Genomic DNA, 6,262 nt, shown 5'->3' on the forward strand with positions numbered 1-6,262 from the left:
GGAAGGCTGCTTTCCTTCAGTGGATGGACTCTAAATTTGCTCTGGCTTCTCTTTACTACAGTGGTGAGTGTTTGATAGATGGCTGTGATTTTTGGCAGGAAGAGAACAATTAAACGGACTGGCTTCAAACCTTCCTTCCTTTACTTACTAGGTAACTGACATAAATCACTTTGTACTTCCATGTAGTTAAGTTCCCTCATCTGTAAAATGGGAATAATAATAGCTCCTACCTTAGAGGTTGAGCGTTAAGCGAGCTATTATTTGTAAAGCCCCAAGAACAGTGTCAGATGCAGCAAACAAGGTACAGGTGTTTTTTTGTTGGTTTTTTGTTTGTTTGTTTGTTTTTGCGTATAAAGGCTTATGTTATTTGAATGGTTGATCTATGTAGTCACCGAGGCCACTATGTACAAATAGGAAGGAAACTTTATTTCTTGGTGTCTTCCTCCTTGGACAGAGTCTTGATGATCTCCTCCTCCTTGGCCTGGAGGCCTCCTCACGGCACTTGGGCTTCCTTAGTCTTAGTCCTGCGGACCTCAGCCTGGTCAGCCAGGAGCTTGCTGTGAGCCTTGTCTGCCTTCAGCTTGTGGGTGTGCTCCATGAGAATCCACTTGTTTTGAACATGTTGCCCTTCATCTTCAGGTACAGGCTGTGATACATGTGGCGGCCAACCTTAGGTTCACGGTATCTTCTGAGCAGCCAGCGCAGAATCCTCCTCCTGCTCCTCCAGGTTACCTTCTCTGGCATCCGTGCATTGGCTGTACCCTTTCGCTTACCTGTGCCCATATGCCTGCCTTTCCAGCAGGCCAAAGTGTTTTTCCAGCATTGAGCTCGGGAATGGACAGTCACAGGCTTGCAGATCATCAGCCCATCTTTGATAAGCTTCCGGATCTGCTGATGGGAGTTGGCATTGGCAATTTCATTGGTCTCATCGGTGTCCAACCAGACTTTCTTTTAGCCACAGCAAAGGACACTGGAGGCAAGCCTCTTCTGAAGCCTGAGCATACTCATGGCTGCTGTGAAAGGGCCAGGTGTTATTAAGTAAAATAAATTAAAATTTCTAACTCAAACAGTCTTTACTCGATCACTTAGAAATTTCCTCTTTGGATTCCTGTGTGCCCTTTTTGAATGCCCCACCCTAGATCTGTACGTTCTCTCACACCAACTTTCACACATTGCTGTTGACATCAGAAGAGCTAGACCCACTAGCACTCACACACTGTCAATGAATCTCCAATACATAACGCTGAGTCAAAGCAGCCAGGCCCGATCCTCACAATAATTCTGTAAGGGAGATACTGTTAATATCACCACGTACAGATGAGAAGACTGTGGCACAAAGTAACTTTTCCAAGGTCACACAACTAGTCAGTGGTTGAGCCAAGTCTTAAAACCAGCAGCCTAGTACTATCATCTCTGCCCTTTACTATGCAAAGAGCACATGCCTTACTCTCCTTAATCCTCACAACATCTAATTTAGCAGGAATGATCATTCTACTTTCAATGTGAAGAAACAGAGAAACGAAGAAGTTAAGTAACTTAAACAAGGCTACATAGTCAGTGGCTCAGCCAGGTCTATAAAGTACTACATTTGTTTACTACTGCATCAAAAGGAGAAACTAGACATGTGTTCAGTTTGTTCTGGTCCCTTAAATCCGATGACTACAATTTCAGAATATGTGTTTCTAAACAGAATTTCAAGGGAGGAGGGAATTGTAAGTGAAAGTCATAAAATTCTGAGCCTAAGAGACATGCTCAAAACAGAAAAATCTCAAGGTTATCAGAGCTTTTTTTTTAAAACTAACAGTCCAGGTCCAAAAAAAAAGCAGCCTGGCCCAAGAGGCTAAACATTGTATGATTCTACTTATTTGACATTCTGGAAAAGGCAAAACTATAGGAATGAAAACAGATTCGTGGTTGCCAGGGAGCAGGGGAGGAATTAACTGCAAAGGAACATGAGAGAATTTGCGGGTGATACAGCTGTTTTATATCTTGATTGTGGTGGTTACATAATTGTATTTATTTTTCAAACTCACATAACTGTACTTTAAAAAGGGTAAATTTTGCTATGTGCAAATTTACCTTAGGTTTTTTTCTTTTTTTTTTTTTTAGTGAAAAAAGAGCAAGATATACCACAAAGGTTTTTTTATCAAAAAAAAAATCTTTATGATTAGTCATTCAATTACACATAAGGAGTCCTAAAATATGTGCAGAATCATGTCTGACTTCAGACTCGAGCCAATTATTGTAATTCTCGGAGATCTCCAGCAGTCCTGAAACTTCAGCTGGTTGGAGGATGCTCTTAACTGCCTTGTGGTAAACATTAGAAAGTGCTGTGGTTGTTTCATATCAACTGCATCTGACAACCAAGGAGCTGTGAAGGACTCAAGAAAGTGTGAAATACCTGTAAGAATGGGCAGAGGTGAGCTTCCTGTGTCTGCTGGGATCATTACTCCACCCGGATGGCTTCATCAACAGCTATACGTCATTGTAGGAGCTGGGAACCTGGAAGCCTGTACCTTGGTCTGGGAGCATGCCACTTCTTCTGTTTTACCTCTAGAACCTTCTTTATCCCTTATCATTTTATCATCAAGAAACCTTATGTTCCTGTACTGTGTCTGTTGCATCTTTCCATCATTCATGTCCCCTGTAACATCTATGGAATGTTCCACACAAAACCTACCTTCAGGGCTGGCCTGGTGGCGCACTGCTATAGTGCGCCACTTGGGAAGCGCGGCAGCGCTCCCGCCCAAGGGTTCGGATCCCACATACAGACCGGTTCCCGCTCACTGGCTGAGCAAGGCACGAGGGCAACGCCGAGGGTTGCGATCCCGTTGCCGGTCCCCGGTCTGGTGCGGGGGTGACACTGAGGGTTGCGATCCGTTGCCAGACATGGAAAAAGACAAAAAGGAAAAAAAAAAAACCTACCTTCAGCAGAAAATCAGAACTAGCTCCTTGAGCCTGTTCACTTGCCCCCTCTTTATTGAGCTCAGTTCTCCACTCTGGATTCAGCCTCCACACTTGCCCAGTTCCCAGTCTCTTCAGGGACTTCTCCCCTCTCTAAACACTCCTCTTTCATTCTCCCCATTCCATTGGTCCCCCAATCTCCTAAACCCTCTGCATCTTAAGTTTTGCTCCTCAACGTTGTGCCTGGGTTGTCACTCATGCCATAGCCTCAGGACCCTTCTTGGGTAGAGCTGAAGATAGCTTTAGATCCAGTGAGTGCATAAAGAGAGAAGAAAGCTACCTTCACTGGTCTGCACCCAGGTCAAGTAACCAGGAGAGGATTCTGACTTTTCAGGCTGCTATATGCCTTTTAGCATATCTCCTATGCTTACATGCTAGAAGACAACTCCCTTCTCTCTTCTGCAGATGCTCCTCAACTTACAGTGGGGTTATGTCCCAACAAGCTAACTTAGGATAAAAAATATCTTAAGTTGAAAATGCATTTAATACACCTAACCTACTGAATATCATAGCTTAGCCTAGCCTACCTTACACATGCTCAGAACACTTACATACTCACAAGCCTACAGTTGGGCAAAATCATCTAACACAAAGCTTATTTGATAACAAAGTGTTGAATGTCTCATTAATTTATTGAATACTGTTCTGAAAGTGTACAGACTGGTTGTATGAGTACTCAAAGTATGGTTTCTACTATATGTGTATCACTTTTGCACCATCATAAATTAGAAAAACTGCAAGTTGAACCATTGTTAAGTCAGTGACTGTGTATATGTAAGTTAGTTATATTAAATAAAGTCCCTGAAGGTTCTCCTACATTCCATTATTCTCAGCCCTAAAACTAAGTTCTGTCACACATTTGTATAATGCCTAAAACAATATGTTATCTCCCACCACAGTAAACACAGATTAGTTGGAGCCCTCATGTATCTGGTTAATTTTTATTTTTTTCAAGAGTAGAGGTCACAGTCACACCCTGAGAAGTGACCACAAATGCATAATATGAAACATAAGGTCAATGAAATACTATGATTAGTCAGTTTAACAAGTAAGAAGATGGGTAGTTCTACAAAGGCCCACAATCGGTAGGCAAAACCCCCCGAATCTATGAAATCAGGGGCTCACCATTGTAAGACAGCATAAGATAGAGGAAAGCTCAAAAGAGGGTAAGAGGGAAGAGCAAGGACAGCACTAAAGGAGCCCTCAACATTTTAAGCAGCAGTTCCCAAATGTCACTCCATGAATTGGCTGCAACAGGCTCCTCTCCAGACTGAGTCAGAATCTGTGGCAGTGGGCCCAGGAAGCTACACCTTCAAATATCTGTCAAGGTGATTTTGACATTTGACCAGGTTTAGGAAGCCCATGTTTAGAGGCTCTTCCAGAACAAGAGTCTGGCACTGTTCTATATGAATTCATAGAGTCCTCACAACAACCCTGCAAGGCAGGTTCTATTACTATCCCCGTGTTATAGCCACGAACGCTGAAGCAGAGAAGCCACAGAGCCAGTAGGTGCTGGAGGCTGGATTGGAACCCAGGTAATCTGACTTCAGAGTCCACAATAATATTTCAACAGAACTACTAAAAACAAGCAAGCAAAGGATTAAGGCATACAAAAAGAAAAGAGTAGGAAGATACGACAGGCAAATGAGAAATTGCTTTATAGGAATCAGGAAATTATTGTGAAAAACAGACATGACTTCCAGTGTATAGAGGTAGCCACCGATTTAGTGAACTGCTTTTCTTTGGGGCTGTACAATGACAACCATGATCTTAATGGCAACTTCCAGTCAGTGCAAACTCCATCAGGAAAGAATAAATTGTGTCCAATAGATGATACATTAAAAAATACATTAAAATATTTAAGGAAGATGTTTAACATGAGTTGACTGTTTACACACAGCAACCAAGAAAGTCGCATCAAGGAAAATAGGCTGGTCTCTGAACATTCTGCTTAATGAAATTTTTAATCTGCTGTACGTTATTTTCCTAGTGTCAAGAAGGCTCCTTTTTGTCTAACCTAGATGGCCACCATGACGTCATGCCTATTTGCCCTCTCCTGACCTAATGAAATTATGATCCATAATGAAATTGAGATCCTTGAAAAATCCTCCTATTCAGAGCCAGGACACTAAAAGCTTATTCAGATATGAGACAACTGTCCTGATAATATCTAGTCTAGACACAGGGATTCATGAAAGAAGGTACAATTAGAATCTTTCAGCCTTATGTCTTGATATAAGTTTTCTAAAAATCCAATTTTAGTATGTGTTATTTTTGTAGAGAGAGTGAGAGAGCAAACACCTTTCTCAGATCTGCAGCAGAACAGGTCTCTTGTGTTTCTCCTTTCCACATCCTCTAAAGCTGTCCAAGTCATGCCCACCAGTTATTGAACCTGTGATTGATCCTTTCTCAGATCTGCAGCAGAACAGGTCTCTTGTGTTTCTCCTTTCCACATCCTCTAAAGCGGTCCAAGTCATGCCCACCAGTTATTGAACCTGTGATTGACAGGCAGACTTTCTTTGCAGCATCCACAGGGCTCTGCACCCATAGAAGTGCTGAGAAACTGGGCATCCACCATTCCAGCACAGGAGTGACTTTTCCTGAGGTCCTACCAGAATAGTCACAGACCCATTCAGGGTCCAAAAATTACTTAAGAAGATGGTTGGTTGGCCTGTGTTGCCAGAGGGACGGCCTCTGAATGACCCTCTTTCACAGAGTACAGTTATTTGCCAGAATTGAGGGGAAAAATTGCTCTCCCTCTGGAGAACTCTGCTGCTAATCTTGTTGCCTGTGAGGTAGCAGACTGAGATGTTGCAACACCAGACCCACCAGTGTTATGATAAAGCAGAAGAGACCAACAACCCAATTAAGTTCTAACTAGGTGAACCATTTCAGGTGCTTTTAATCAATGCACTCCTTACCATAAATCATAGAGAAGGTCTTCAGGGCAAAGAGAGGGAAGAGATGATACTTTTATATTCATGCAAATAACTGTTGAAGGGCTGGAGGAAGGCACCATCATCCACCCTGGTGTTTTACTCTTGGGAGGCATTCTGACCTCCTCTGTCTTGCTCTTCTCCCTGTTGCCTCCTCCCAGATGTTCACAAACACTGGAGCATTAAGCGCTATGGAAACCACTCAAATATTTTGAGTGTGTCCACTCTGCTCTTGCCTTCTGCCCTATGCTCTTTCAAAGCTTAGCCTCCATTGTCACGGAACAGCCTTTCCAAAATGCAAACCTACCTAAAATCTTTCATGGCTCCTCATTTTTCCACATTGACTCAAATGTCACAGAATG

General features: G+C 42.7%; 1 pseudogene; it reads right to left on the reverse strand.

Annotated features, from left to right (window-relative positions):
• Positions 1-424: 424 nt before the first annotated feature.
• On the reverse strand, positions 425-1,008 carry LOC103585446 (annotated as a pseudogene).
• Between the last annotated feature and the right edge of the window lie 5,254 nt (positions 1,009-6,262).

This window comes from Galeopterus variegatus, unplaced genomic scaffold, assembly GCF_000696425.1.
Source record: "Galeopterus variegatus unplaced genomic scaffold, G_variegatus-3.0.2 Scaffold240, whole genome shotgun sequence".
Classification (NCBI taxonomy): domain Eukaryota; kingdom Metazoa; phylum Chordata; class Mammalia; order Dermoptera; family Cynocephalidae; genus Galeopterus; species Galeopterus variegatus.